The sequence below is a fragment of the Rhinoderma darwinii genome, chromosome 4 (genome assembly GCF_050947455.1).
Source record: "Rhinoderma darwinii isolate aRhiDar2 chromosome 4, aRhiDar2.hap1, whole genome shotgun sequence".
Classification (NCBI taxonomy): Eukaryota; Metazoa; Chordata; class Amphibia; order Anura; family Rhinodermatidae; genus Rhinoderma; species Rhinoderma darwinii.
This window is the reverse complement of record NC_134690.1, coordinates 10,848,363-10,870,757: the sequence shown is the minus strand read 5'-3', so window position 1 is coordinate 10,870,757 and position 22,395 is coordinate 10,848,363. Positions and strand designations below refer to the sequence as shown.

The following is a 22,395-nucleotide window of genomic DNA, read 5'->3' as shown; positions in this document are numbered from 1 at the left end:
AGAAAGCTCCTTTGGGTAATAATTACTGGATTAGAAGACATTGGTTATACTTTAACCCCTTAATGACCGGCCTATTTTAGACCTTAATGACCAAGCCATTTTTTAAGTTTTTCCATCGTCGCATTCCAAGAGCTATAACCTTTTTATTTTTGCGTCGACATAGCTGTATAAGGTCTTGTTTTTTGCGGGACAAGTTGTACTTTTTAATAGCACCATTTTGGGGGACATATTATTTATTGATTAACTTTTATTAACTTTTATTTGGGGGAAATAGAAAAAAAACGGAAATTTTGCCACTCTTTTTCGCGTCTTAAATCTACGCCGTTTACCGTGTGATATAAATAACACAATAACTTTATTCAGCGGGTTGTTATGATTGCAACGATACCAAATTTGTATAGGTTTTGTATGTTTTACTACTTTTACACAGTAAAGACGCTTTTTTTTCAAAATTATTTGTTTTTTTGTCTCCATATTTGAAGAGCCATAACGTTTTTATTTTTTCGCCGATGCAGTTGTGTGAGGGCTTTTTTTTGCGGGAAGACTTGTAGTTTTTATTGGTACCATTTTGGAGTAGATGCGATTTTTTGATCACTTTTTATCCCATTTTTTTAAAGTCAGTATTCACAGAAAACAGCAATTTTTCCATAGTTTTTTATTACATTTTTTACGGTGTTCACCGTGCGGGTTAAATAATGTAATAGATTTATAGTCGGGGTCGTTACAGACGCGGCGATACCAAATATGTGTAACTTTTTAACTTTATTTTGTTTTTTTAATAGTAAAGCATTTTGTAAGGGGAAAAGCTGGGTTTTTCATTTTTTTTCAAATTTATTTTTTAATTTACTTTATTAAACTTTTTTTTTACTTTTTACTAGTCCCACTAGGGGACTATAATATGCGATTCTTCGATCGCATTTATAATACACTGCAATACTTTTGTATTGCAGTGTATTACTGCCTGTCCGATTAACACGGACAGGCATCTGCTAGGTCATGCCTGCGGCATAATCTAGCAGGCATTCACTCCAGGCAGACCTGGGGGCCTTTATTAGACCCCCGGCTGCCATTGGAGACACAGACACTCGGCGATCGTATCGCCGGGTGTCGGTGGGAGAGAGAGGGAGCTCCCTCCCTCTCTCCAAAACCACTCAGATGCGGTGCACGCTATTGCGCACCGCATCTGAAGGGTTAAACGGGTGAGATCGATACTAATATCGATCCCACCCAGCAGAGCAGGGACGCCCCCAGGCCTCAGCTGCCTCTGGCAGCTGAGAGCAGGGAGATTTGACAGCTCCCTGCTCTGTTTACTTATTCCGATGCCGCGATGTAAAAAGTCTATGGCATCGGAATAAGGCCCGTTAGTGACCGACGTAGAAACACGATGGGCCGGTCACTAACGGGTTAATAATGAAACATCAATTCCTTGCGCAAATTGAGACCCTTAGGTACTCGTGTTTGCAATCTAAAAATCCAATACGCTTCTCTAGTGTGTGTTTTGTGTTTAATATTACCTCCTCTCTTGGGAGTATGAATTTTCTCAATAGCATAGCAAGTAAAATTGTTTGTTGATCTATTGTGTTGATTAGTATATGATGTTTGTCTTCCTTATTTATTAATAAACTATCATTTAGTTTCCAGTTAAATTGGGCTTTGCCTTGGTTCTTAGACATGGCAAGCCTAAGAACAAGTGGGGCATGATCAAAGATTGTGAATGGACCATATGTGGTTTGTTTCATGGAGCCAATTAAAGAGTGTGAGACGAATATGTAATCTATTATTGAGTATTTCTTATGAACCGCAGAGAAGAAGGAGTAGTCTTTGCCAAATGGGTGGAGGGTCCTCCATACATCTACCAGGTGAGCTTCTGCCAGTATTTGCTTTATCGATTTAAGCTTTTTATATGAGATGGTAGAGGAATTGTTGATGTGTCTAATGAGGGTTGCAGGGGTGTGTTAAAATTCCCTCCTAGTATCAATTCTCCTTCCTTAAATGTATCTAATTGTAGAGATATTTTGTTTAAAAAATGTATGCTGTGATATAATGGGCGAATATATGTTGGCAAGTGTGAGTAGTTTACCGTACACTATTCCCTTAAGGAAAACAATTCTGCCTTTTGGGTGTGAGATGACATCTTTAAAGATAAAAGGTGTGTTCTTGTTTATAATTATTGCTACCCATTTGGATCTCTTCCGAGGCGAGGAAGAGTTGTACCATTTTGTAAAGGTTCTGTTCTTATTAAGAGTAGTTTAACTCTTTTTGAAGTGTGTTTCCTGAATGTAAGCGATGTCAATTTTTTCCTTTTCTAAAAATGTTTTGGGGATGTTGGGGATGTTGATGCCCTTGACGTTGTAAGAAGCTATCCTGAGTTCAGCCATATTCAATATCTTTATATAGATGAGGGAGTTGCCTCATCAGAGACGTAACTGGCGGAGAGGATGTGAACTTGGATGTCAAGAAGGTGGGAAGCATATGTGGAAACATATGCTTACTCATTTTGAACCAAAGATATGCTGCCAGTGAGGTGTAAGTGTAAATAATCCGCACCTTACTGGAGAAATAAGCAACAATCATTATCCCGGGGGCGAGAGTTACCGTTTTGGAACAAGTAAGTGATCAAAATAGGCCTATTTGTGTACGATATGAGAGTGTTCTCCCAACAAGTCAAAATGTACATTTATATAAAACAGAAAAATCAAATGTAAACAGTATTATAACTGGTTTTTAAATTTCTAAACCTTCGACTGAAACAATAGGCAGGCTCAGTCCTGTAGCCATCTGTCTTTTCTTCTTGGGGTTTTTCCTGTGTCTGGATCATTTTATATAATTTTTTTCAATTTCTTGGGTGTAAGTGTCTCCCAGTATTCCGGTTTAGGGAGTTGTGGTAGATTAAGTTGTTCTTCAGTGTTAGTCCAGTCAGGGATTTGTATGTGGTTCAGGTCGAGCTTCTTCAAAGCGAATTCGAGATCTTCTGGAGTTTTTGTAATTAATGTTTTGGTGTTCAGATTGATCGCTAAGCCAAATGGAAACATCCATCCGTATGGAATATTTCTGTCTCTAAAATCTTTGGTGAGCGGTTGGAGCTAAACGTCTCAAGTCAAGTGTCAGTTTAGAAAGGTCTTGATAGAGCAGTACTTCATTTTCCTCATATTCAATTTTTTTGGGGCGTATCTTGCTTTGTGAAGGATGTCTTCTTTTGCTTTAAAACTTTGAAGACAACACAGAATGTCTTTAGGTTTGTCATTTCCCACAGATTTAGGTCTTAAAACTCTATGGGCTTTTCCAATGCCAATAACATTGTTTCCATCTTTGCCTAATATTTTGTTGAAAATCTGACTCAGGATGTTTGGTATTTCCTTATCTGACAACGTTTCTGTGATTCCTCTGAACCTGAGATAATTTCTCCTGGATCTATTTTCCAGGTGATCTATGGGGAGCTTTTGTGAATACTTTTATTTTTGACTTTCTGTTAAGAGCTCTGACACTTTTTCTGAGTGTGTGATGATGACCTGTGAACAAGTCTCTTGTAGAGTTTTGATCTTTGAAAAATCTTGTTTTAAATCATCGCACATTTCTGTAAGTTCTTCTTCATTGTTTGCGTAAACTCTTTAAACATGTTCCTAATACAATCGGTAGTAGGGAGAGCTTGTATGTATTCTCTCAAATTGTTTGGTTCTTTGGTTATCGTTTCTTCTTCATCACTGTCAGATCAATTGCCAGAGGCAAAATTATCGCTTGGTTTATCTGGTTTTGCATTTTCTTTTAGTCCTGAACCATGAGGACCATCAAAGGTCAATTTTTTTATTCGTTTTCTCCGTTTCCGTGCCTTTTTTGCGAGTTTTACTGTTCCTGGTCTGGTCTTCATTGTTTTTCTTTGAAGGTTTACCCATAATGATCTGTTTCCTAGTGTAACTTGTTGGGAAAAATATTCAGCTTTTACAACATTAAAATTTTATTTTTAGGTTCAGTGAGGTGAATGTCTCGTTGAGCGTCACTGAAGCCGGAATCTCTGCCGCTCATATTTCTGGTGTGTCTCAGGAGTGACAATATGATAAGATAAATGGAAACACAAAATATCATGAATGGTGTGATGGATCCAGCAAAGATGATGAGAAACATATTGTCTACATTTATTTCCATGGATCCGTTTCTATCGTTGGTGCCATTAACAACATGAATAGAAAAAATATCCCATCCACAAGGCAAACTGGAGAGAAAAGAGATGACCAGTGAGATGAGAAGCAGCCAGGGGACCAGCTTGGAGATGTTCATCTTGAGTCTCATGAAGAGTCTGTTGTTGTAAGTCGTGATCTTCACACAGTAGAAGACACAAAGCACCGAGCCCCACCACAGACTGCACAAGTTCATAGACAATGTAAAGATGACTACATGTTTATTAAAAAAATCTATTTGAAACAGTGACCAACCAAATAATGAATGAAAACAAATGTCTGTAAACATGCTTAGAAGTACGATCCTCACCAGTCCCAAGCCAGTAATAAGAACATCGATGATTTGGATAGTTTGACGTTTCATCCACTAAAATAATTTTACTATGACAATAAATCGATTTAGCAGTAACCCGATGATGACTGTGAGAAAAGCAACATAGAGAAGAACCAGTTCTTCAGTATACATCTTATATTAACCCCTTCCCGCCATTGGACGTATATGTACGTCCTGGAAAGCATTGACTTCACGCAAAATGACGTACAATGTTTGGCACCGGCTCAGAAGCTGAGTCGGTGCCATCATCACCGGATCTCAGCTGTATCTTACAGCTGACATCCGACTGTAACGGTGGGGACCGAACTAGGTTAACCCCTTCCCGCCCTAGCCACTTTTGACCTTCCTGACAGAGCCTCATTTTTCAAATCTGACATGTTCACTTTATGTGGTAATAACTCTGGAATGTTTTCACCTATCCAAGCGATTCTGAGATTGTTTTCTCGTGACACATTGCACTTTAAGTTACTAGCAAAATTTGCTCGATATGTTCTATATTTAATTGTGAATAACACCGAAAATTAGCGAAAAATTGCAAAAATTAGCATTTTTCTCAATTTAAATGTATCTGCTTGTAAGACAGGCAGTTATACCACACAAAATGGTTGCTAATTAACATCACCCATATGTCTACTTTAGATTGGCATCGTTTTTTGAACATCCTTTTATTTTTCTATGACATCACAAGGCCTACAACTTTAGCAGCAATTTCTCACATTTTCAAGAAAATGTCAAAAGGCCATTTTTACAGGGGCCAGTTCAGTTGTGAAGTGGCTTTGAGGGCCTTATATATTAGAAACCCCCAAAAAGTCACCCCATTTTAAAAACTTCACCCCTCAAAGTATTCAAAACAGCATTTAGAAAATGTCTTAACCCTTTACACATTTCACAGGAATTAAAGCAAAGTAGAGGTGGAATTTACAAATTTCATATTTATTGGCAGAAATAAATTTTTAATACTATTTTTTTATTACACAGAAGGTTTTAGCAGAGAAATTCAACTCAATATTTGTTGCCCAGTCTCTGCAGTTTTAGGAAATATCCCACATGTGGTCGTAGCGTGCTACTGGAATGAAGCACAGGCCTCAGAAGCAAAGGAACACCTAGTGGATTTTGGGGCCTTATTTTGTTAGAAGGGCTCTTGCAGTGACAAAACAGTACAAATCCCCCAAAAGTGACCCCATCTGGGAAACTAGACACCTCAAGGAAATTATCTAGGGGTATGGTGAGCATTTTGACCGCACAGGTTTTTTACAGAATTTATTGGAAGTAGGCCGTGAAAATTAAAATCAACATTTATTCAAAGAAAATTTAGGTTTAGCCATTTTTTTTCTCATTTCCACAAGGACTGAAGGAGAAAAAGCACCGTAAAATTTGTAAAGCAATGTCTCCCGAGTAAAACAATACCCCACATGTGGTAATAAACGGATATTTGAACACAGGGCATGGCTTAGAAGGGATGGAGTGCCATTTGGCTTTGGGAGATCACATTTAGCAGGAATGGTTTGAGAGGCCTTGTCACATTTACAAAGCCCCTGAGGGGACTAAACAGTGGAAACCCCCCACAAGTGACCCCATCTGGGAAACTAGACACCTCAAGGAAATTATCTAGGGGTATGGTAAGCATTTTGACCGCACAGGTTTTTTACAGAATTTATTGGAAGTAGGCCGTGAAAATTAAAATCAACATTTATTCAAAGAAAATTTAGGTTTAGCCATTTTTTTTCTCATTTCCACAAGGACTGAAGGAGAAAAAGCACCGTAAAATTTGTAAAGCAATGTCTCCCGAGTAAAACAATACCCCACATGTGGTAATAAACGGATATTTGAACACAGGGCATGGCTTAGAAGGGATGGAGTGCCATTTGGCTTTGGGAGATCACATTTAGCAGGAATGGTTTGAGAGGCCTTGTCACATTTACAAAGCCCCTGAGGGGACTAAACAGTGGAAACCCCCCACAAGTGACCCCATCTGGGAAACTAGACACCTCAAGGAAATTATCTAGGGGTATGGTAAGCATTTTGACCGCACAGGTTTTTTACAGAATTTATTGGAAGTAGGCCGTGAAAATTAAAATCAACATTTATTCAAAGAAAATTTAGGTTTAGCCATTTTTTTTCTCATTTCCACAAGGACTGAAGGAGAAAAAGCACCGTAAAATTTGTAAAGCAATGTCTCCCGAGTAAAACAATACCCCACATGTGGTAATAAACGGATATTTGAACACAGGGCATGGCTTAGAAGGGATGGAGTGCCATTTGGCTTTGGGAGATCACATTTAGCAGGAATGGTTTGAGAGGCCTTGTCACATTTACAAAGCCCCTGAGGGGACTAAACAGTGGAAACCCCCCACAAGTGACCCCATCTGGGAAACTAGACACCTCAAGGAAATTATCTAGGGGTATGGTAAGCATTTTGACCGCACAGGTTTTTTACAGAATTTATTGGAAGTAGGCCGTGAAAATTAAAATCAACATTTATTCAAAGAAAATTTAGGTTTAGCCATTTTTTTTCTCATTTCCACAAGGACTGAAGGAGAAAAAGCACCGTAAAATTTGTAAAGCAATGTCTCCCGAGTAAAACAATACCCCACATGTGGTAATAAACGGATATTTGAACACAGGGCATGGCTTAGAAGGGATGGAGTGCCATTTGGCTTTGGGAGATCACATTTAGCAGGAATGGTTTGAGAGGCCTTGTCACATTTACAAAGCCCCTGAGGGGACTAAACAGTGGAAACCCCCCACAAGTGACCCCATCTGGGAAACTAGACACCTCAAGGAAATTATCTAGGGGTATGGTAAGCATTTTGACCGCACAGGTTTTTTACAGAATTTATTGGAAGTAGGCCGTGAAAATTAAAATCAACATTTATTCAAAGAAAATTTAGGTTTAGCCATTTTTTTTCTCATTTCCACAAGGACTGAAGGAGAAAAAGCACCGTAAAATTTGTAAAGCAATGTCTCCCGAGTAAAACAATACCCCACATGTGGTAATAAACGGATATTTGAACACAGGGCATGGCTTAGAAGGGATGGAGTGCCATTTGGCTTTGGGAGATCACATTTAGCAGGAATGGTTTGAGAGGCCTTGTCACATTTACAAAGCCCCTGAGGGGACTAAACAGTGGAAACCCCCCACAAGTGACCCCATCTGGGAAACTAGACACCTCAAGGAAATTATCTAGGGGTATGGTAAGCATTTTGACTGCACAGGTTTTTTACAGAATTTATTGGAAGTAGGCCGTGAAAATTAAAATCAACATTTATTCAAAGAAAATTTAGGTTTAGCCATTTTTTTTCTCATTTCCACAAGGACTGAAGGAGAAAAAGCACCGTAAAATTTGTAAAGCAATGTCTCCCGAGTAAAACAATACCCCACATGTGGTAATAAACGGATATTTGAACACAGGGCATGGCTTAGAAGGGATGGAGTGCCATTTGGCTTTGGGAGATCACATTTAGCAGGAATGGTTTGAGAGGCCTTGTCACATTTACAAAGCCCCTGAGGGGACTAAACAGTGGAAACCCCCCACAAGTGACCCCATCTGGGAAACTAGACACCTCAAGGAAATTATCTAGGGGTATGGTAAGCATTTTGACCGCACAGGTTTTTTACAGAATTTATTGGAAGTAGGCCGTGAAAATTAAAATCAACATTTATTCAAAGAAAATTTAGGTTTAGCCATTTTTTTTCTCATTTCCACAAGGACTGAAGGAGAAAAAGCACCGTAAAATTTGTAAAGCAATGTCTCCCGAGTAAAACAATACCCCACATGTGGTAATAAACGGATATTTGAACACAGGGAATGGCTTAGAAGGGATGGAGTGCCATTTGGCTTTGGGAGATCACATTTAGCAGGAATGGTTTGAGAGGCCTTGTCACATTTACAAAGCCCCTGAGGGGACTAAACAGTGGAAACCCCCCACAAGTGACCCCATTTCGGAAACTACACCCATTGAGGAAATTATCTAGGGGTATAGTGAGAATTTTTAGTTTTGTTTTAGGTGGTTTTTTTTTACAATTTTTAAATGATCAAATTTTAAATGGGGCTGGTCAGTAGAAAAATTAATAATTGGTCATGGCCAGTATGGGAGACAGAAAAGGTGAATAATGAATAAATAAATTAAAAATCCAAGGAGGTATGATATATTTTGAAACATTGGTTCATGCACAGGCCGGGATTTGTGGGACATGTCTCACAATGGTATGTGGTGTCCTTACGAATGCCTCGCTTGGCACACACACGGCATTTTTTTTGGGGCTTCTTTTTTTTTTCAGTGGGGGGGATTTCTGTCGGGAAATGCTGGCCGGGAATTATCCTACTGACGGAAGAGCCAGATGAACTGCCCTCTCCTTCCTGGTTACCAAACATCAGGGACTTTATGACCTTTTCCTGAAATTGCAGGAACGTACCTCCACTGCTGGCATATCTATAGAGGACAAAGGCGTTGTATAAAGCCATCTGTGTAAGATGCACAGACAGCTTCTTATACCATACTCTGGTCTTGCGCATGGCGTATGGTTTTATAACCTGGTCGGACAGGTCAACGCCACCCATATACTTGTTGTACTCCTGTACACAATATGGTTTTGGGACTTGGGAAGTGGATCCACGTACAGGGACTAGGCTGCATCTGCTGTCGTGTATGCTGGTCAGTATAAGGACGTCCCTTTTATCCTTATACTTTAGGAGGAGCAGATTGTCGCAGCAGAAAGCTTTGCTCTCTCCTAATTTTAGGATCTGACCCAGCAATGTTTTGGGGAGGCCCTTCTTATTTTTGCGGATTGTTCCGCATGCCAAGGTGGATCTGGACAAGAGAACTTTTACTAAGGGGACACTGTTATAAAAGTTGTCCAGATAAAGATGATAGCCTTTCCCAAGTAAAGGATGGATAAGATCCCATACGATCTTTCCACTAATTCCAAGGAAAGGGGGGCATTCTGGGGGATCTATATGGGAGTCTTTTCCCTCATAGACCCTAAAGGAGTAGGTGTAACCGGTGGCACTTTCGCACAGCTTGTAGAGCTTTATGCCGTACCGGGCTCTTTTATTGGGTAGATACTGCCTGAAGTGCAGTCTACCCTTGAAGCTGACTAGGGATTCATCTACCGAAATATTTTGCTGGGGGGTATAAACGTGGGAAAAAATTTGGGAGTAGTGGGCAATCAATGGTCGTATTTTATATAGCCTATCAAAATTTGGGTCCTGTGGGGGTGGGCACTGGCTATTATCATTGTAATGAAGGAATTTCAGGATGGCTTCGAAGCGCTTCCTTGGCATTACTGTGCGGTAAATGGGGGTGTTATATAAAATATCAAGGGACCAATAGTCTCTAATCCTAGGCTTTTTTATTAGGCCAAAACTTAAAAATATGCCCCAAAACTTCCGCAATTCCACTAGGTTTGTGGGGGTCCAATTTTGGCTTCTCCCATAATAAGAGTCAGGGTTCTGGGCGATAAATTGTTCCGCATAGATGTTGGTCTGCTGGACCATTAACGCTAAAAGGGAGTCTGAAAAAAAAAGGTTAAAATAATCAATGGGGCTGAAACCCGTCATTTCAATTTGAATGCCTGAGCGGGCTGTAAACTCAGGCACCTGGGGGGTATAATTCTCTGCAGCTTCCCAGGTCAGCTCAGGCAGATCAGGAACTACGGCTCTTCTACGCCGACTGGGGGGTGCAGATTCAGAGTCACTGGATGCAGAGGAAGATGGAAGCACGAACTGCTCCTCACCTTCACTTGCGCTGTCCGTGTCGGAACACAGCATTGCAGATGCTTCCTCGGCTAAAAAGACTCTTTTGGCCATACTGAAAAACTTGTGCTACCTAACTAACTAAAAACAGGTTAGTGGGCACAAAAGGGCAGAAAAGCGGCAGATCGCTATTTTTTTTTAACTTACGCACTGTATTTATTCCTGTCTCCGTCTCTCACAAGCTCTCTGACAGGAAAGAGCTTGTCAGAGACGGAGATGCCGGCAAACCACGGCTCCTGCGCTGTGATTGGCCTGTCAGTACTGACCAATCACAGCTCGTTTCCGGCACAGGGACCACTCTGATTGGTCCTGTTTGAATCCTGCTTTGTGATCGGGACGCTGTCACCATGTCTGTTGACATGGTGACAGTTTGAAGCTTGGGCATGCACAGCTTCCCCATGGCTCCTCTATCCCCCCCACGGGTGCAATAGGCAGGCACCACTGCTACTGCGCTGTGATTGGCCTGTCAGTACTGACCAATCACAGCTCGTTTCCGGCACAGGGACCACTCTGATTGGTCCTGTTTGAATCCTGCTTTGCGATCGGGACACTGTCACCATGTCTGTTGACATGGTGACAGTTTGAAGCTTGGGCATGCACAGCTTCCCCATGGCTCCTCTATTCCCCCCACGGGTGCAATAGGCAGGCAACACTGCTCCTGCGCTATGATTGGCCTGTCAGTACTGACCAATCACAGCTCGTTTCCGGCACAGGGACCACTCTGATTGGTCCTGTTTGAATCCTGCTTTGCGATCGGGACGCTGTCACCATGTCTGTTGACATGGTGACAGTTTGAAGCTTGGGCATGCACAGCTTCCCCATGGCTCCTCTATTCCCCCACGGGTGCAAAAGGCAGGCACACACCGCTCATACTCGGAACTGGCTCCCGGCCGCTTTCGGAAGGAGACGCCGAGGTGGCCTTGCTCGTGCAACTCCAGGTGGGCTTGAGGCTTCCGAAAATGCCATAAAAAAAAAAAGATTTTTTTATTATGAAGGTAGAAAAATCAGCGGGACCGACCCGCGAGCGAAGCCGACGGGGAGTTCCAGGAGGTCGGCATGAGTTGGCCGTGCATACCGCTAAAGCCCTCAAACTCCGACGCTGGCGCTGAGGAGCTGGTACACGGCTGCAACCGGGCTGGCACGGCTTCCCCATGGCTCCTCTATCCCCCCAAGGATGCCATAGGCAGGCACACGCCGCTCATACCCGGAGCGGGCACACCGCCGCTGACATGCATCCTTCGCGGACCGGAAGTGCTTGTCAGCCGGCTGGACACAACGGGACTCGCCGCGGGCGCTGTGGAGCTCCCACAAGGAAGCTGCCGGCATGTACAAGCTCCCAAGGGGCCCCTCTATCCCCCCACGGGTGCAAAAGGCAGGCACACGCCGCTCATACTCGGAACTGGCTCCCGGCCGCTTTCGGAAGGAGACGCCGAGGTGGCCTTGCTCGTGCAACTCCAGGTGGGCTTGAGGCTTCCGAAAATGCCATAAAAAAAAAAAGATTTTTTTATTATGAAGGTAGAAAAATCAGCGGGACCGACCCGCGAGCGAAGCCGACGGGGAGTTCCAGGAGGTCGGCATGAGTTGGCCGTGCATACCGCTAAAGCCCTCAAACTCCGACGCTGGCGCTGAGGAGCTGGTACACGGCTGCAACCGGGCTGGCACGGCTTCCCCATGGCTCCTCTATCCCCCCAAGGATGCCATAGGCAGGCACACGCCGCTCATACCCGGAGCGGGCACACCGCCGCTGACATGCATCCTTCGCGGACCGGAAGTGCTTGTCAGCCGGCTGGACACAACGGGACTCGCCGCGGGCGCTGTGGAGCTCCCACAAGGAAGCTGCCGGCATGTACAAGCTCCCAAGGGGCCCCTCTATCCCCCCACGGGTGCAAAAGGCAGGCACACGCCGCTCATACTCGGAACTGGCTCCCGGCCGCTTTCGGAAGGAGACGCCGAGGTGGCCTTGCTCGTGCAACTCCAGGTGGGCTTGAGGCTTCCGAAAATGCCATAAAAAAAAAAAGATTTTTTTATTATGAAGGTAGAAAAATCAGCGGGACCGACCCGCGAGCGAAGCCGACGGGGAGTTCCAGGAGGTCGGCATGAGTTGGCCGTGCATACCGCTAAAGCCCTCAAACTCCGACGCTGGCGCTGAGGAGCTGGTACACGGCTGCAACCGGGCTGGCACGGCTTCCCCATGGCTCCTCTATCCCCCCAAGGATGCCATAGGCAGGCACACGCCGCTCATACCCGGAGCGGGCACACCGCCGCTGACATGCATCCTTCGCGGACCGGAAGTGCTTGTCAGCCGGCTGGACACAACGGGACTCGCCGCGGGCGCTGTGGAGCTCCCACAAGGAAGCTGCCGGCATGTACAAGCTCCCAAGGGGCCCCTCTATCCCCCCACGGGTGCAAAAGGCAGGCACACGCCGCTCATACTCGGAACTGGCTCCCGGCCGCTTTCGGAAGGAGACGCCGAGGTGGCCTTGCTCGTGCAACTCCAGGTGGGCTTGAGGCTTCCGAAAATGCCATAAAAAAAAAAAAGATTTTTTTATTATGAAGGTAGAAAAATCAGCGGGACCGACCCGCGAGCGAAGCCGACGGGGAGTTCCAGGAGGTCGGCATGAGTTGGCCGTGCATACCGCTAAAGCCCTCAAACTCCGACGCTGGCGCTGAGGAGCTGGTACACGGCTGCAACCGGGCTGGCACGGCTTCCCCATGGCTCCTCTATCCCCCCAAGGATGCCATAGGCAGGCACACGCCGCTCATACCCGGAGCGGGCACACCGCCGCTGACATGCATCCTTCGCGGACCGGAAGTGCTTGTCAGCCGGCTGGACACAACGGGACTCGCCGCGGGCGCTGTGGAGCTCCCACAAGGAAGCTGCCGGCATGTACAAGCTCCCAAGGGGCCCCTCTATCCCCCCACGGGTGCAAAAGGCAGGCACACGCCGCTCATACTCGGAACTGGCTCCCGGCCGCTTTCGGAAGGAGACGCCGAGGTGGCCTTGCTCGTGCAACTCCAGGTGGGCTTGAGGCTTCCGAAAATGCCATAAAAAAAAAAAGATTTTTTTATTATGAAGGTAGAAAAATCAGCGGGACCGACCCGCGAGCGAAGCCGACGGGGAGTTCCAGGAGGTCGGCATGAGTTGGCCGTGCATACCGCTAAAGCCCTCAAACTCCGACGCTGGCGCTGAGGAGCTGGTACACGGCTGCAACCGGGCTGGCACGGCTTCCCCATGGCTCCTCTATCCCCCCAAGGATGCCATAGGCAGGCACACGCCGCTCATACCCGGAGCGGGCACACCGCCGCTGACATGCATCCTTCGCGGACCGGAAGTGCTTGTCAGCCGGCTGGACACAACGGGACTCGCCGCGGGCGCTGTGGAGCTCCCACAAGGAAGCTGCCGGCATGTACAAGCTCCCAAGGGGCCCCTCTATCCCCCCACGGGTGCAAAAGGCAGGCACACGCCGCTCATACTCGGAACTGGCTCCCGGCCGCTTTCGGAAGGAGACGCCGAGGTGGCCTTGCTCGTGCAACTCCAGGTGGGCTTGAGGCTTCCGAAAATGCCATAAAAAAAAAAAGATTTTTTTATTATGAAGGTAGAAAAATCAGCGGGACCGACCCGCGAGCGAAGCCGACGGGGAGTTCCAGGAGGTCGGCATGAGTTGGCCGTGCATACCGCTAAAGCCCTCAAACTCCGACGCTGGCGCTGAGGAGCTGGTACACGGCTGCAACCGGGCTGGCACGGCTTCCCCATGGCTCCTCTATCCCCCCAAGGATGCCATAGGCAGGCACACGCCGCTCATACCCGGAGCGGGCACACCGCCGCTGACATGCATCCTTCGCGGACCGGAAGTGCTTGTCAGCCGGCTGGACACAACGGGACTCGCCGCGGGCGCTGTGGAGCTCCCACAAGGAAGCTGCCGGCATGTACAAGCTCCCAAGGGGCCCCTCTATCCCCCCACGGGTGCAAAAGGCAGGCACACGCCGCTCATACTCGGAACTGGCTCCCGGCCGCTTTCGGAAGGAGACGCCGAGGTGGCCTTGCTCGTGCAACTCCAGGTGGGCTTGAGGCTTCCGAAAATGCCATAAAAAAAAAAAGATTTTTTTATTATGAAGGTAGAAAAATCAGCGGGACCGACCCGCGAGCGAAGCCGACGGGGAGTTCCAGGAGGTCGGCATGAGTTGGCCGTGCATACCGCTAAAGCCCTCAAACTCCGACGCTGGCGCTGAGGAGCTGGTACACGGCTGCAACCGGGCTGGCACGGCTTCCCCATGGCTCCTCTATCCCCCCAAGGATGCCATAGGCAGGCACACGCCGCTCATACCCGGAGCGGGCACACCGCCGCTGACATGCATCCTTCGCGGACCGGAAGTGCTTGTCAGCCGGCTGGACACAACGGGACTCGCCGCGGGCGCTGTGGAGCTCCCACAAGGAAGCTGCCGGCATGTACAAGCTCCCAAGGGGCCCCTCTATCCCCCCACGGGTGCAAAAGGCAGGCACACGCCGCTCATACTCGGAACTGGCTCCCGGCCGCTTTCGGAAGGAGACGCCGAGGTGGCCTTGCTCGTGCAACTCCAGGTGGGCTTGAGGCTTCCGAAAATGCCATAAAAAAAAAAGATTTTTTTATTATGAAGGTAGAAAAATCAGCGGGACCGACCCGCGAGCGAAGCCGACGGGGAGTTCCAGGAGGTCGGCATGAGTTGGCCGTGCATACCGCTAAAGCCCTCAAACTCCGACGCTGGCGCTGAGGAGCTGGTACACGGCTGCAACCGGGCTGGCACGGCTTCCCCATGGCTCCTCTATCCCCCCAAGGATGCCATAGGCAGGCACACGCCGCTCATACCCGGAGCGGGCACACCGCCGCTGACATGCATCCTTCGCGGACCGGAAGTGCTTGTCAGCCGGCTGGACACAACGGGACTCGCCGCGGGCGCTGTGGAGCTCCCACAAGGAAGCTGCCGGCATGTACAAGCTCCCAAGGGGCCCCTCTATCCCCCCACGGGTGCAAAAGGCAGGCACACGCCGCTCATACTCGGAACTGGCTCCCGGCCGCTTTCGGAAGGAGACGCCGAGGTGGCCTTGCTCGTGCAACTCCAGGTGGGCTTGAGGCTTCCGAAAATGCCATAAAAAAAAAAAGATTTTTTTATTATGAAGGTAGAAAAATCAGCGGGACCGACCCGCGAGCGAAGCCGACGGGGAGTTCCAGGAGGTCGGCATGAGTTGGCCGTGCATACCGCTAAAGCCCTCAAACTCCGACGCTGGCGCTGAGGAGCTGGTACACGGCTGCAACCGGGCTGGCACGGCTTCCCCATGGCTCCTCTATCCCCCCAAGGATGCCATAGGCAGGCACACGCCGCTCATACCCGGAGCGGGCACACCGCCGCTGACATGCATCCTTCGCGGACCGGAAGTGCTTGTCAGCCGGCTGGACACAACGGGACTCGCCGCGGGCGCTGTGGAGCTCCCACAAGGAAGCTGCCGGCATGTACAAGCTCCCAAGGGGCCCCTCTATCCCCCCACGGGTGCAAAAGGCAGGCACACGCCGCTCATACTCGGAACTGGCTCCCGGCCGCTTTCGGAAGGAGACGCCGAGGTGGCCTTGCTCGTGCAACTCCAGGTGGGCTTGAGGCTTCCGAAAATGCCATAAAAAAAAAAAGATTTTTTTATTATGAAGGTAGAAAAATCAGCGGGACCGACCCGCGAGCGAAGCCGACGGGGAGTTCCAGGAGGTCGGCATGAGTTGGCCGTGCATACCGCTAAAGCCCTCAAACTCCGACGCTGGCGCTGAGGAGCTGGTACACGGCTGCAACCGGGCTGGCACGGCTTCCCCATGGCTCCTCTATCCCCCCAAGGATGCCATAGGCAGGCACACGCCGCTCATACCCGGAGCGGGCACACCGCCGCTGACATGCATCCTTCGCGGACCGGAAGTGCTTGTCAGCCGGCTGGACACAACGGGACTCGCCGCGGGCGCTGTGGAGCTCCCACAAGGAAGCTGCCGGCATGTACAAGCTCCCAAGGGGCCCCTCTATCCCCCCACGGGTGCAAAAGGCAGGCACACGCCGCTCATACTCGGAACTGGCTCCCGGCCGCTTTCGGAAGGAGACGCCGAGGTGGCCTTGCTCGTGCAACTCCAGGTGGGCTTGAGGCTTCCGAAAATGCCATAAAAAAAAAAAGATTTTTTTATTATGAAGGTAGAAAAATCAGCGGGACCGACCCGCGAGCGAGGCCGACGGGGAGTTCCAGGAGGTCGGCATGAGTTGGCCGCTCCTACCGCTCTTGCCCTGGAAGTCCACAGCGGGCGCTGCAGAGCTCCTACACGGCTGCCCCCGGTCTTGCACAGCTTCCCCATGGCTCCTGTATCCCCCCCACGGGTGCAGGCACACGCCGCTCATACACTCTGGGGCTGGCTGACAGCCCAGGTGACATGCCACCTCCTAGCCGACCGGAAGTACATGTCAGGCGGCTTGGGACATAGTGGGACACCCCCCCCGCTGGCGCTGTGGAGCTCATACACTGTTGCCACCGGGCATGCACAGCTTGCATACGGCTCCTCTACCCCGGGCTGCAATGGGCAGCACACCCCGCTCATACACTCGGGAGCTGGCTGACAGCAACTGCTGCTGATAATGATGATGACGATAATGTGCAAAGGGTTATCTATCGGCGGACAGTATCACACTCTGGCCCTGGAACTGTGCCACGGTCTGCCTCTGCTGTTCACTACCGCCTCTGACATTTTTGAACATACCCCACTTTAACTTGATTTTAAATGTTTCACTTTCAAATGTTTCACTTTCAGTAGCAGAAATGGCATTCTTTGACATTTGGGCCTTTTTATTTTCACTGCTGCTTGGTCACCAAATGGATCTCCTTGGATTGAGGCCTAGTCCTCTCCCCACCGCCCTGGAACTCTGCCCCGGCCTACGCTGCCTGCCGTCACCCCCTGGCCCTGGAACTCTGCCCCGGCCTGCCTCTGCTGCTCACCACCGCCTCTGACATTTGTGAACATACCCCACTTTAACTTGATTTTAAATGTTTCACTTTCAAATGTTTCACTTTCAGTAGCAGAAATGGCATTCTTTGACATTTGGGCCTTTTTATTTTCACTGCTGCTTGGTCACCAAATGGATCTCCTTGGATTGAGGCCTAGTCCTCTCCCCACCGCCCTGGAACTCTGCCCCGGCCTACGCTGCCTGCCGTCACACCCCTGGCCCTGGAACTCTGCCCCGGCCTGCCTCTGCTGCTCACCACCGCCTCTGACATTTGTGAACATACCCCACTTTAACTTGATTTTAAATGTTTCACTTTCAAATGTTTCACTTTCAGTAGCAGAAATGGCATTCTTTGACATTTGGGCCTTTTTATTTTCACTGCTGCTTGGTCACCAAATGGATCTCCTTGGATTGAGGCCTAGTCCTCTCCCCACCGCCCTGGAACTCTGCCCCGGCCTACGCTGCCTGCCGTCACACCCCTGGCCCTGGAACTCTGCCCCGGCCTGCCTCTGCTGCTCACCACCGCCTCTGACATTTGTGAACATACCCCACTTTAACTTGATTTTAAATGTTTCACTTTCAAATGTTTCACTTTCAGTAGCAGAAATGGCATTCTTTGACATTTGGGCCTTTTTATTTTCACTGCTGCTTGGTCACCAAATGGATCTCCTTGGATTGAGGCCTAGTCCTCTCCCCACCGCCCTGGAACTCTGCCCCGGCCTACGCTGCCTGCCGTCACACCCCTGGCCCTGGAACTCTGCCCCGGCCTGCCTCTGCTGCTCACCACCGCCTCTGACATTTGTGAACATACCCCACTTTAACTTGATTTTAAATGTTTCACTTTCAAATGTTTCACTTTCAGTAGCAGAAATGGCATTCTTTGACATTTGGGCCTTTTTATTTTCACTGCTGCTTGGTCACCAAATGGATCTCCTTGGATTGAGGCCTAGTCCTCTCCCCACCGCCCTGGAACTCTGCCCCGGCCTACGCTGCCTGCCGTCACACCCCTGGCCCTGGAACTCTGCCCCGGCCTGCCTCTGCTGCTCACCACCGCCTCTGACATTTGTGAACATACCCCACTGTAACTTGATTTTAAATGTTTCACTTTCAGTAGCAGAAATGTCATTCTTTGGCATTTGGGCCTTTTTATTGTCACTGCTGTTTAGTCACCAAATGGATCTCCTTGGATTGAGGCCCAGTCCTCTCCCCACCGCCCTGGAACTCTGCCCCGGCCTACGCTGCCTGCCGTCACCCCCTGGCCCTGGAACTCTGCCCCGGCCTGCCTCTGCTGCTCACCACCGCCTCTGACATTTTTGAACATACCCCACTTTAACTTGATTTTAAATGTTTCACTTTCAAATGTTTCACTTTCAGTAGCAGAAGTGTCATTCTTTGACATTTGGGCCTTTTTATTTTCACTGCTGTTTGGTCACCAAATGGATCTCCTTACCTACCAGCAATCACCCTGGAACTCTGGCTGGGCATGGGGATGCAAGTTGCTCCCGCTGACTCCCACCGGGACCTACCTGCAATCACCCTGGAACTCTGGCTGGGCATGGGGATGCAGGTTGCTCCCGCTGCCCCCCTTCCACCCCACCGGGACCTACCAGCAATCACCCTGGAACTCTGGCTGGGCATGGAGATGCGGGTTGCTCCCCCTTCCACCCCACCGGGACCTACCAGCAATCGCCCTGGAACTCTGGCTGGGCATGGGGATGCAAGTTGCTCCCGCTGCCCCCCCACCGGGACCTACCTGCAATCACCCTGGAACTCTGGCTGGGCATGGGGATGCAGGTTGCTCCCGCTGCTCCCCTTCCACCCCACCGGGACCTACCACCAATCACCCTGGAACTCTAGCTGGGCATGGGGATGCAGGTTGCTCCCGCTGCCCCCCCACCGGGTCCTTCCAGCAATCACCCTGGAACTCTGGCTGGGCATGGGGATGCATGTTGCTCCCGCTGGCCCCCAACGGGACCTACCTGCAATCACCCTGGAACTCTGGCTGGGCATGAGGATGCAGGTTGCTCCCGCTGCCCCCCCACCGGGACCTACCACCAATCACCCTGGAACTCTGGCTGGGCATGGGGATGCAGGTTGCTCCCGCTGGCCCCCCACCGGGACCTTCCTGCAATCACCCTGGAACTCTGGCTGGGCATGGGGATGCAAGTTGCTCCCGCTGCCCCCCCCCACCGGGTCCTTCCTGCAATCACCCTGGAACTCTGGCTGGGCATGGGGATGCATGTTGCTCCCGCTGGCCCCCAACGGGACCTACCTGCAATCACTCTGGAACTCTGGCTGGGCATAGGGACACAGGTTGGTCCCGCTGCCCCCCTCCTTCCACCCCACCGGGACATACCTGCAATCACCCTGGAACTCTGGCTGGGCATGAGGATGCAGGTTGCTCCCGCTGCCCCCCACCGGGACCTACCACCAATCACCCTGGAACTCTGGCTGGGCATGGGGATGCAGGTTGCTCCCGCTGCCCCCCCACCGGGACCTACCACCAATCACCCTGGAACTCTGGCTGGGCATGGGGATGTAGGTTTCTCCCGCTGCCCCCACCGGTACCTACCACCAATCACCCTGGAACTCTGGCTGGGCATGGGGATGCAGGTTGCTCCCGCTGCCCCCCCACCGGGACCTACCACCAATCACCCTGGAACTCTGGCTGGGCATGGGGATGCATGTTGCTCCCGCTGGCCCCCAACGGGACCTACCTGCAATCATCCTGGAACTCTGGCTGGGCATGAGGATGCAGGTTGCTCCCGCTGCCCCCCCCACCGGGTCCTTCCAGCAATCACCCTGGAACTCTGGCTGGGCATGAGGATGCAGGTTGCTCCCGCTGCCCCCCCACCGGGACCTACCACCAATCACCCTGGAACTCTAGCTGGGCATGGGGATGCAGGTTGCTCCCGCTGCCCCCCCACCGGGTCCTTCCAGCAATCACCCTGGAACTCTGGCTGGGCATGGGGATGCATGTTGCTCCCGCTGGCCCCCAACGGGACCTACCTGCAATCACCCTGGAACTCTGGCTGGGCATGAGGATGCAGGTTGCTCCCGCTGCCCCCCCACCGGGACCTACCACCAATCACCCTGGAACTCTGGCTGGGCATGGGGATGCAGGTTGCTCCCGCTGCCCCCCCCACCGGGACCTACCACCAATCACCCTGGAACTCTAGCTGGGCATGGGGATGCAGGTTGCTCCCGCTGCCCCCCCACCGGGTCCTTCCAGCAATCACCCTGGAACTCTGGCTGGGCATGGGGATGTAGGTTTCTCCCGCTGCCCCCCACCGGGACCTACCACCAATCACCCTGGAACTCTGGCTGGGCATGGGGATGTAGGTTTCTCCCGCTGCCCCCCCCCCCCCGGTACCTACCACCAATCACCCTGGAACTCTGGCTGGGCATGAGGATGCATGTTGCTCCCGCTGGCCCCCAACGGGACCTACCTGCAATCACCCTGGAACTCTGGCTGGGCATGGGGATGCAGGTTGCTCCCGCTGCCCCCCCCACCGGGACCTACCACCAATCACCCTGGAACTCTAGCTGGGCATGGGGATGCAGGTTGCTCCCGCTGCCCCCCCACCGAGTCCTTCCAGCAATCACCCTGGAACTCTGGCTGGGCATGGGGATGCATGTTGCTCCCGCTGCCCCCCCACCGGGACCTACCACCAATCACCCTGGAACTCTGGCTGGGCATGAGGATGCAGGTTGCTCCCGCTGCCCCCCCACCGGGACCTACCACCAATCACCCTGGAACTCTGGCTGGGCATGGGGATGCAGGTTGCTCCCGCTGCCCCCCCCACCGGGACCTACCACCAATCACCCTGGAACTCTAGCTGGGCATGGGGATGCAGGTTGCTCCCGCTGCCCCCCCACCGGGTCCTTCCAGCAATCACCCTGGAACTCTGGCTGGGCATGGGGATGTAGGTTTCTCCCGCTGCCCCCCACCGGGACCTACCACCAATCACCCTGGAACTCTGGCTGGGCATGGGGATGTAGTTTCTCCCGCTGCCCCCCCCCACCGGTACCTACCACCAATCACCCTGGAACTCTGGCTGGGCATGAGGATGCATGTTGCTCCCGCTGGCCCCCAACGGGACCTACCTGCAATCACCCTGGAACTCTGGCTGGGCATGGGGATGCAGGTTGCTCCCGCTGCCCCCCCCACCGGGACCTACCACCAATCACCCTGGAACTCTAGCTGGGCATGGGGATGCAGGTTGCTCCCGCTGCCCCCCCACCGGGTCCTTCCAGCAATCACCCTGGAACTCTGGCTGGGCATGGGGATGTAGGTTTCTCCCGCTGCCCCCCCCACCGGGACCTACCACCAATCACCCTGGAACTCTGGCTGGGCATGAGGATGCAGGTTGCTCCCGCTGCCCCCCACCGGGACCTACCACCAATCACCCTGGAACTCTGGCTGGGCATGGGGATGCAGGTTGCTCCTGCTGCCCCCCCACCGGGACCTACCACCAATCACCCTGGAACTCTGGCTGGGCATGGGGATGTAGGTTTCTCCCGCTGCCCCCCCCACCGGTACCTACCACCAATCACCCTGGAACTCTGGCTGGGCATGAGGATGCAGGTTGCTCCCGCTGCCCCCCCACCGGGACCTACCACCAATCACCCTGGAACTCTGGCTGGGCATGGGGATGCAGGTTGCTCCCGCTGCCCCCCCCACCGGGACCTACCACCAATCACCCTGGAACTCTAGCTGGGCATGGGGATGCAGGTTGCTCCCGCTGCCCCCCCACCGGGTCCTTCCAGCAATCACCCTGGAACTCTGGCTGGGCATGGGGATGTAGGTTTCTCCCGCTGCCCCCCACCGGGACCTACCACCAATCACCCTGGAACTCTGGCTGGGCATGGGGATGTAGGTTTCTCCCGCTGCCCCCCCCCACCGGTACCTACCACCAATCACCCTGGAACTCTGGCTGGGCATGAGGATGCATGTTGCTCCCGCTGGCCCCCAACGGGACCTACCTGCAATCACCCTGGAACTCTGGCTGGGCATGGGGATGCAGGTTGCTCCCGCTGCCCCCCCCACCGGGACCTACCACCAATCACCCTGGAACTCTAGCTGGGCATGGGGATGCAGGTTGCTCCCGCTGCCCCCCCACCGGGACCTACCACC

General features: G+C 51.0%; 1 pseudogene; it reads right to left on the bottom strand.

The window, feature by feature from the left end:
- Positions 1 to 3,936: 3,936 nt before the first annotated feature.
- LOC142760591 (taste receptor type 2 member 39-like) lies at positions 3,937 to 4,638 on the bottom strand (annotated as a pseudogene).
- Positions 4,639 to 22,395: the final 17,757 nt, after the last annotated feature.